This window comes from Tenrec ecaudatus, chromosome 5 (assembly GCF_050624435.1).
Source record: "Tenrec ecaudatus isolate mTenEca1 chromosome 5, mTenEca1.hap1, whole genome shotgun sequence".
In the NCBI taxonomy this organism is placed as follows: Eukaryota; Metazoa; Chordata; class Mammalia; order Afrosoricida; family Tenrecidae; genus Tenrec; species Tenrec ecaudatus.
In genome coordinates, this window is record NC_134534.1 from 56,399,065 (window position 1) to 56,409,793 (window position 10,729).

The 10,729-nt window shown below is 36.5% G+C and overlaps 1 non-coding gene across 1 annotated transcript; it reads left to right on the forward strand.

Moving 5' to 3' along the window:
• Nucleotides 1-1,599: 1,599 nt before the first annotated feature.
• On the forward strand, nucleotides 1,600-1,793 carry LOC142449409 (U2 spliceosomal RNA). The gene has a single exon (XR_012784598.1). It is a non-coding gene; the product is annotated as a U2 spliceosomal RNA (small nuclear RNA).
• Nucleotides 1,794-10,729: the final 8,936 nt, after the last annotated feature.

A 10,729-nucleotide genomic window follows, 5' to 3' on the forward strand; every position in this document is an offset into this window, starting at 1 on the left:
CCGCTGCAAGGCAGCTGATGGTTTCAAGCCACCAACACTTTACTCACCAAACTGCCGCTATTCTTTATTTTATTCTGCACAAAATAAAACTGCAAGCCAATGCTTTTTTCATTATTATGGCATTTATTAGGGAAGGGAAAGGTTACGATTCTGGACAGGAACACAAATCATTTCTTTGTTATATGATTGCTGATACATTTATCAATTCAGCTAGATGATTGAATGTCTTCAAGCACATTAATTTCAAAAAACCATTTTCATCAGGCTTCTTATTTGTCATCAAACCTGCCTCGACTAGGGTTTTGGTATATCCACACCTTGGTCCAATTCTAAATTGTAACAGAGTGCTCTAAAAAGTGAGGGGAAAAATGCATGTAGCACATTCTTCAGATATATCTCAAAGAAACTGTGAACATGTTCATTTCAATTAAGAATCTGATTTAAAATTAGCATTCCACATGTAACTTATTCCTTTTTATATTGTTAGTGAGTAGATGCATTTTTCTATTTTTATAAGAAATTATGTTATAACTTTGTTGTCATTAAGTGCCTCATTAGTAGACTCTGAAAAAAGCAGCATTCTAAACAATCAAAACAAGTAAATGTTAATAGGCAATTCTAAAACTTTCAAACTGCAGACGCTGATGTTTATAATCACGACAAATATAATGTGTTCATAATCATTTATTGACAGACATTGTTAGTAAAGAACTGTAGAAACACCGATTAAGAAAATTGAAATAGTGTCTCCTCAAATGAATTAATCAATATCTTAATCCATATGGTTTTCCTTAATCATAAGATTATTAAGGTTTAAAATGTGACTTACCAGTGTAGAGTTCCTCAAGTAAGAAGTGGCAGACTCAGAACACGTCTTCAGCAAACCGAATATCGTTCTACTCAGGACTAATCTCAGCAAAATCCCAAAGCAGATAGGAGGCTCAGGGCAGTTTTAACCAGTAAGCAAGGTAAGCATAGATATATTGTGAGTCTGTGCAAGAGAAAGATGTCAGTCATATCGAGAGGAATCTTTGACATGGTGGGGAAAAAAACCATGAAATTGTTATGTGATAAGTTAAACATATATATATATACATATATATATATATACTGATGAGATAAGTAAAATATATAAATACTGATGATATATATCATCAGTATTTGAAAAGTAGTGCAGAAAAACATGGCTAAAGTACTCATTAATGAATTTTAAAATGTGATTTTAAAATATAAATTAATTTTCAAAATAGAGACTAGTAATTCCTAGATCAATGCACAGTATCTGGGATCCTAAAAGCTTGCAAGTGACTATCCAAAGCACAACAATTGTTCTCAATTCACCTGGAACCATAGGAAAAGAAGGGACATCAGGAATAAAAATAGTATATAGAAGTATTGATATTTCCCTTTAGGAACAGCTTCCTCTTTTGACAAGAGAACTAGATGGTTCCAGATGATCATTTCTGAATATTTGATCAAAGATTCCATAGAACAATTCTGATCCTCAGGGGGGAAATTAGAAACAGAATTTCAAATTCTCATGGATTCCAAATTTTCTGGAGCCATGAATGTTAGAGGAACCCTTGAAATGATTGTCCCATCGCTTCTCGGCCTTTTGGCTAAGATCAAGTGCAGTATCTGTTCTTATCAGTTTAATATCTGATATGTCCTCTATCTGAGGACTACATATTAAATGGATTTTTGGAGCAGGGAGATGGACTAGGAGCTTGCTACATCCACTCCAAGCATCAACCTGGTATTGCAGTATGAGAAAAAGAAAGAGAGAATTGATTGCCCCAAGCTATCTTTAATGCTTAAGTCAAAATTATCCTCTGAAATCTTAACACCAAACAACAGTTTGGCTTCACTAGTAAAACATAAAAAAGTCTTCCTTGTGCATAATACAATTTCAAAAACTATATGGAATTAAAGTGACAACAGTAGAACCTTAGTGTGCAGTGAATTATGTAAATGGAGAACAACAAAGAAAAGGGGGGTAAGAATGGTTTCACAACTCAGAAAGTGCAATCAATGTCCCTAGGCGGTACATGCAGAAATCCAAAGTGGTACATGTATTGCTGTGTATATTTCCAAGAACAGAAAAATAAATAAAACATTTAATGATAGAAAAGAAAGATGAGCAAAAGGAAGTGACAAAAGGAAAACAAATTAATTGGTACCTGGAATCCAGAAAATGTCAATATAATTACATTAAACAGCAAGCTAGAGTGTCATGGACAATGAGAGAGAGAACACAAATTACCCGCATCAGCAAGGATCTCACAGACATTAAAAGGGATAAACGTCTATTGGGGATAAATTGATTCTGACACTTTTTTAAAACATTTTATTAGGGGCTCATACAACTCTTATCACAATCCATACATATACATACATCAATTGTATAAAGCGCATCTGTACATTCTTTGCCCTAATCATTTTCAAGGCATTTGCTCTCCACTTAAGCCCTTTGCATCAGGTCCTCTTTTTTCCCCTCCCTCCCTGCTCCCCACTCCCTCAGGAGCCCTTGATAATTTATAGATTATTATTTTGTCATATCTTGCCCTATCTGGCATCTCCCTTCACCCCCTTTTCTGTTGTCCGTCCCCCAGGGAGGAGGTCACATGTAGATCCTTGTAATCGGTTCCCCCTTTCCAACCCACTCACCTTTTGACAACTTAGATTAAACATAAAATTTCTTTAAAATTTTGACTATCAAAACTCGCAGTAAACAGTCCCAGGCTTCCTGGAGCCACGAAGGCTGGATGAACCCCCTGAAATTGTTCTCCTGAGATTATCTTTAAATCTCAAGTCCGATCATCTTCTGATGCAACACCTCTTAACACCCAACAACTACTGAACAAAAAGAATCTGTCGAGCATGATACTCTTGTAAGAACTAGCTACATGGGATCAAACTGAAACAACTTGAAAGGATGCATAAGAACCATAGGCAATGAATTTATGGTTCTGGGGGAGGAAAATTTCAGAAAAGGATGAGAATGGTGACAACTGGAAGAATTTAGTCAGTGTCATTAAGTGGTATATAGAGAGAGGAATTATTGTAATAAAGTGTATTCTGTTGGGTACATTCTCAACAACACAAAAATTAATTAAAAATAAAAACCAAACTCACTGACATCGAGTTAATGTTGACTCGTGGCAACCTTCTGTGGGTTTGCTAGACTGTAACTGTTTACAGGAGTAGAATGCCCAGTCCTTCTTTCTCCATATAAAATAAAGGGAGATGTAAGATAAGATAAAATAATAATTTATAAACTATTAAGGGTTCATGGGGGAGGTGGGAGCAGGGAGGGGGGGAGGGGAAAAAAAGGAAAATGAGCTGATTCCAGGAACCCAAGTGGAAGGCAAATTTTGAGAATGACGAGGGCAACGAATATATAAGGTTGCTTTACTCAATTGATGTATGTACGGATTGTGAGAAGAGTTGTATGAGCCCCAATAAAATGATTTATATTTTTAAATATTTAATAAATGTACTCCTTAAATTAAAAATAAATAAAATAAAGTAATGGGAGAGGAAAATATTGCTTGTAAAACTGTTGCAAGCTAAAAATTCTGAATAACTACATGTCTAAATTTTTTAATTTATTATTGAAAATATACATACATGTACATATACACAAAGAACACTTTCATTATCCTTTACATTGCAAATATTAAAATGATATATTTTTAAATTTTCTTCTAAATTGGCTATACGTATATGCATGTATAAAACCTTCAAAGTAATGAAGCACATTGTACCTTTAAAATTCTGGAAAAAAATGACAATGGTTAAAGATAAAAAATAAATTATATAGTATGAACAAAATCTTCTGTCTAGATTCCATGTTTACAACTTAATTTCAGGAAGAACCTCATATTTCTACAAAATCACATAATCTTATAATATTATTGTCCAGATGAAATATTTTTGCTATAAAATAGTTTGGGGGAAATTATTTCATATGAGGGGGTATCCCCCAAAAAAAATCCGTAAAAAGCTCTACTGGGTGGATCTTTTGTAGTGTGCATTTTCCCACTGGGAGAGCATCAAGTACTTGCTGAGTTAGTGCACCCAGTGGCATCGCCTGGGATGGTTTTCTCTAGTCACAGTGAATTTTTTCATAAAAGCAGCTTTGCTCAAACCTCATTTTTTGTGATGGCCAATTTAAGAGAATGGCATGTGGCTGTGAAATGTTGTTTCCTGCTCAGTAAAAATGCCACAGAAACTGTTGTGATGTGGATACAGCTTACAAGGACAGTGCTGTGGGAAGACAAAAATGTCAACTCCTAGGGCATTGAAGTTTGTTCCACCAGGTCAGACTGTTAATCAAGCTTTCCATTTAGAGATTCTGAAAGATGGCACAACTATGTGCAGCATAAGAAGGTCTGGTTGTGGCACACGGGGGCTGGTTTTGCCACCACAAAAATGCACCTGCTCATGAAGCCGTCTCGGTGTGCCAGTTTTGGGAAAAAGTCAGCATGCCTCTTTCCTGATTCACTTGACTCAGCTGAACTCACTCTACGCCACTTTTTGTTTCCCCAAATGAAGAGGGACATGAAAGGATAGTGACATAGCAGAAGTGAGTGAAGAAAAAAACGAGGGAAGTGACATCAGCCATCCATGCAGACGAGTTTGAAAAATGTTTCCCAAACAAAAATGTGTTGGTGAGAATGATGGGGGTTGGGGCGGAGACTTAAAGCCCATCTGTAGACAACAGAGAACATCTTCCCACAGAGGGGTCACAGGGCCAATCAGGGTGCAGGACGCACTGATCGATTGATTGTGTCATGTACCTTTGACGTATTTTACTTGAGGTCTCCTCACCCCCTATTGTCATGGCGTCAGTGCTGCTTCCCACTCTGGGCTGGACCGCAACATGTACATAGGCATACGCAAGATATACAACCCACGACTCATGGACCCAAGACCAGGAATGGGAATAGTGAGGCCAAAAGCATAGGGGGAGGGGGGTTGAGGTAGGGAGGAAGGAGGTACAGATCGCAATGAATGACACATCACCACACCCCTCCAGGGGGGAGAACAACAGAAACCAGAGGGGAAGGGAGACAGCAGTTGGTGTGAGATTGAAAATAATAACAAGCTATAATCTATCAAAGGGCCGCAGGTGCGGGGGGAGGGTGGGGAGGACCTGATCTCAAGGACTCACAGAAAGAAGATGTCTAGAAAAGAAAGAACGATGACAATGTCTGTACCAATATGTCTGATACAATTGATGAATGGATTGTAAAAAGAGCCCCCAATAAACTGATCTAAAAAAATGTTTCCAAGACGGGAATCACAGATTTGACAAATGTATTAAATGTAATAGAGAGTACTTTGAAAGTTTTAAGGTTGTTTTTTTTAAAAATGTAAATATATAGCTTTGAAAAAAATCTGTTTGGGGGAATGACCTCCTCATCTAACACAGATTGTGGTGTTTGGGGAACCAATGAATTTACATGGCTTATGTAACAGTTCACACCAACCACGCTGCGAGATAAAGACAAGGCTTTCAGCGCCTGTAGAAATGTTCAGCCTGTGAGCCGGAATGAACCCAATGGCAGTGGGCTTGGAAATCTGCTTTATGCTGTGGTATTGTGGGTTACGCATTGAGCTGGCAGCCACAGGGTCCAAAGTTCAAACGCACTAGTCGGTCCACACAGAAAGACGAGGCTCTAGTACAAATTTAGAGTCTCAGATATCGTACAATGTCACTGGGAGGGAGGATAGACTTCATGGCAGTGGCCTTGTGCTATAACTGGAAAATGGAACACACGGTCTCTTTGGGTAGTGCTTCAGTTTGGGGAAGACAACAATTTTTAAGATTTATATATATAAAGGAGTGAGAGGATATCATACTCATCAGTTGGAGCATTATATTAAGGGGGGGTCGGAAAGTGGTAGTGCCTTGATGGTGAGGCCAAATGACAGTTTTGTTAAAACCTCTCTTAAACCACCCACAGGATCACACATGTACCAGAGGTCCACCAAATAGTAAAATCCAGGAATCTTAGAAACTCTGAGAATCACAATCACTAACAGTAACAACAGCAACTATATTAATTTGGAAGAGTGGCATTTTTTGAATACTTACTATGTGTCAGAATGCTTTACGTTTATTATTTCATTAAAACCTCATAGATTCTTAAGCATTAGGCTTCCCCTCAATTCCAACTTTACAGATGAAGAAATCAAGATTTAGAATGAAGAGTTATTATTCCCACAATTAGGTTACATAATGGGTTAGATGCTGGGCGACTAATCTCAGGGTCATAAATTCGAAACTACATCTGCTCAGCTGGATAAAACGAAGCTGTCTGTCACTGTAAGATTTACCGTGTTAGAAACCACAGGGCAGGTCTCCCCTGTCCTGCAGCAAGCCAGTTACTGTGAGTCAAAAATGACTCGGTGGAAGGGAGTCTTGTTTTGCTTTTAGGAAGTGACTGAGTGGAGAGCTAAATCCAGGCAGTCTTATTTTGAAACTGTCATGTTTAAGCCCTCTTCTACTGTTCACAGCAAAGATAAATGCATTAAAAAGCAAGAGAAACAAGCAAATTGTACCACAGGTGAACTAAAAGATAGTCGATATAGTAGTGAAAAATGTTAACTATGGTACTATGAAATAAAATAAAAGTTTTAAATTGCCTTAATCTCTTCTGGAAACAGCCTCTGAAATTAAACACTGATAGAGGAGGAAGTGTGCTATGGATCATAAGTAACAGGATATGGGAAATGCAGAGTTGAGGGTGTTCATACTTTAAGACTCTACTAGTAAGTGATTCTAACTCAATGAGTATATTGTGATGAAACCAAATTTAAATCTAGTTCTCTGTATAAGTAGGATATGTATGAAATGAAAAAGACAGACTCTAAAAACCTCACGGGCCTCTGGAACAAAAAAAGAAAGAAGGACATCAGAGACAATGAATAAACTAGTTTACAGGACAAATAATCCACATGAACCAGGACCTCATCTGCCCTGACACCAGAAGCACTAGAGGTGCCTGATTATCACTACTGAAAATTCTATTCAGGACCGCAATAGATAGATCCTGATGGAATGGGAAAAGTATGGAGCAGATCCTCAAATTTCTAAAAAGAAAACAAACCAAAAAAAAAATGAAACAGATCGACTGGGCTACATGCTGTGGAAGGACTCTCCACGATGATTGCCCTGAGATACTCTTTAAACCATCTATTCATCAGCAATGACCCAGAGGTCACCATATGACAAACGGACTCAAAAATAATGAATATTCCCCATCTGTAAAGGTAGGGCTCCCTTTTTTCACTATGTATATAAAACCAAACAGCCGCAATCATCTATAAAACAAAGATGAGACTATCAGAGGACAATGAAACAAGATTGTTTGAAACAGAATAATCAGCACGGGAATAATGAGAATGTTAATGTATTGTGACGAATGCAGCCCATATCACTGCACTTGTGTAGAAATTGTTGAATGGGAATCTAACTCTTCTGTAAACCTTCCCTGAAAACACAATAAACTATTATTTTTAAATGGTTTTATCCTTTAAAACTGCATTATAGTGAATTACATGGGGAATGAAAATAATGGAGCCATGTTACCATGTATTACCCTGAATGCAATGGGTCATTAATATTAATCTCTGTGTTGAGCATTCATTTTTCCCTGTTTGCTAACCTTAGCATCCAATGAGACATTCAATAATAGGAAGAAAGTATCTAGCTTTGGGGGAATTGAAAAAATGACCTTATTAAAGATGACTCAAGATTCTGCTACACTGGTCTACACGAAGACAGAGATCTTCCATGTGATTTGTGATTGAAACATATTATTGGAGAATTTTTTCAGGTGTTGTAAATACTTTAAAAATTAGATATATGAATACATAGGCTGAAAGACAATCATCAGATAGGTAATGGGTAAATCAATACATTTCTCAGCCTATTTGCTCTGAACAGCCAATATAAACTATCTTTTAAACACACACTCGCATGCATCAGGGTAAACAAAAAGAATAAATTACATTCAACATTCCCATAAAAAATAATACACTTTTGTCATTTCATCAATGGTGTTCTCCAGTTACATAGGCAAAATATAATACGCTATGCCTGTAGATATTTCCTGCTTTGTCATCATCTTATGTAAAAAGTACTCTTTAATTCTTAATCTTTTAGTTGGCTCATTTTCCAAAAAGTTTCTTTCTCATGTGGTGAGTCAGAACAGCATGGTTTCTGTATGTAATATAATATGACAAGATTGGCCATTAGTTTATTCTCTAAACTGCCTTTGAGTAACTGGCTTAATATGATATTTAGAATGGTACAGTAAAGTAGGAAACCTTGCTTTTCACTATAGTGACTGCTGAGCACATTTCCTCCCTGCCTTGTATTCATGAGCTTGAAGTGGCAATTTGGTCCTCCTGGAATCAAGTGCCCCAAATCAAATAAAAGTTTATAAAGAGTATCTTCTTTTTTGGACAACCGATTTTAAATATAATAAAAAGAGGTCTTCTGTTTCCTTTATAGTTTTCCTTCCAGTCTCTACTAAAATGTTCACCACACTTAGTCTCCATTAACTGCTCAATTTAAGACTCAATCAGAACTTTAAAATAATAGACTTGACCCTTTGTTTATTAAGGGGCTTTGCTAAATGTTACTCTTCTGATCTCTATTTTTCAGTATCTAGTCAAAAAGCCCAACTGTAATATCCACGGTTATACTATATTTATCTAGCCACAACTTGAAGAATTCTTATCTTCTGGCAATGGAACATGTTTTTAATCCATTTACATTTTAATCCATTATCACTTACAACAGAATTTTCCTGGGGGAAATTAGCAAAAAAATGTGTATTTCTGAGATGGCCTGATGCAGAATATCTGGAAGTAAAGCAAGGTAAGTTTCATTTTAATAACTGTCACAAAAGCATTTTGGATCTATTAAAGTGTGTAGATGTTTGCATTGTAGATTCAACAATTCTTCAGCTGTACTCCTAATTCAGTCACTTAGATTTCATAAAGGAAGAATAAAAATATTCCCAGCACAAGCAATATAGCAAAATAAACCACAAATATATTTCAAACTTATATTTGTTAACTCTAGATAATATACAAGAGGCTTCAACAAAAGTTTGTGGAAAATGGAATTAAAAGAAATTATTTTTCCATGAACATTTTAAAGTCCAAGATATTTTAATTTTCATGCTAAATATTGACAGGATATGGAATGTTTATTATTGCTAATGGGTTATAAATGAAAATATGAAGTCTAGAGTCAACGAGCAATAAAATTATTAATTATTTATTATTTTTAAAAAATTATTTATTCTTCAACAAATATGCCAATCCTTCTACTAATTGTTAATGATACAAAATGAGTTTGACATATTTCTTCCAATAGGAAAGAAACTCAAAAAACAGACCACTATGGATCAATGGCTTAATGCAGCAATAGATATAGGCAGCAACAAAGAGAATGATCCCTGAGTGAATGGAAGAAGGGATGGTGTTAGGAAAAGCTTCCTCGGTGTGACCTAAAGATGACACTTAACTATGAGTTTGAAGGAGCAAAATTAAGGGTTAGAAATATTCTAGTCAAGGACACCAATATGAGCAAAGAAATACAAAAAAGAAATAGCATGGTATGTATAATTAACTGTTGAGTAAACCAGGAACAATAAAGAGAAAAATGAAAGTCAGGAACTAGTTCAGAAATTTTAACTCATAGTGACACTATATGACAATGTAGAACTACCCCTGAGGCTTTCTTATATTAGGGCTCTCTACGTAAGTAGAAAGCATCCTCTTAGTATAGCAATGAGGAAGTATACTGTGTATTGTATTTAATAATTTATAGAATTTTCAATTCTTTCATTTTTGATCTTTCATATCCCACATTATTATGTTAATGTTTTCTTTTATACACAAGCAACAATATTCATAATAGATGATTTTATATCTTCATATTCTAATTTCTTTATATCTATCATTTTTATTTTTCAGTTTTACCTTTCCTCCTTTATTAATTTTTGTTAATAATTTTATTAGGGGCTCATACAACTCTTATCACAATCCATACATACATCAATTGTGTAAAGCACATTTGTACATTCATTGCCACCATCATTCTCAAAACATTTGCTCTCCACTTAAATCCCTGGCATCAGCTCCTCAGTTTCCCCCTCCCTCCCTGCTTCCCCCTCTCTCATGAACCCTTAATAGTTTATAAATTATTATTTTTCATATCTTACATAGGCCGATGTCTCCCTAGATCCACTATTCTATTGCCCATCCCCCAGGGAGGAGGTTATATGCAGATTCTTGTAATTGGTTCCCCTTTACACCCCACCCTCCCTCCATCCTCCCAGTATTTCCCCTCTCACCACTGGTCCTGAAGGGATCATCTGTCCTGGATTCCCTGTGTTTCCATTTCCTATCTGTACCAGTGTACATCCTCTGCTCTAGCCAGATTTGTAAGGTAGAATTGGGATCATGATAGTGGGCAGGAGTGGGGAGGAAGCATTTAAGAACTACATGCTTCATCGTTGCTACACTGCACCCTACTGGTTCGTCTCCTCCCTGTGACCCTTCTGTAAGGGATGTCCAGTTGCCTACAAAAGGGCTTTGGGTCCCCACCCCGCATTCCACCTCATTAACAAAGGTATGAATTTTTGTTCTTTGATGCCTGATACCTCATACCCTTTGACACCTTGTGATCAAAAGGGCTGGT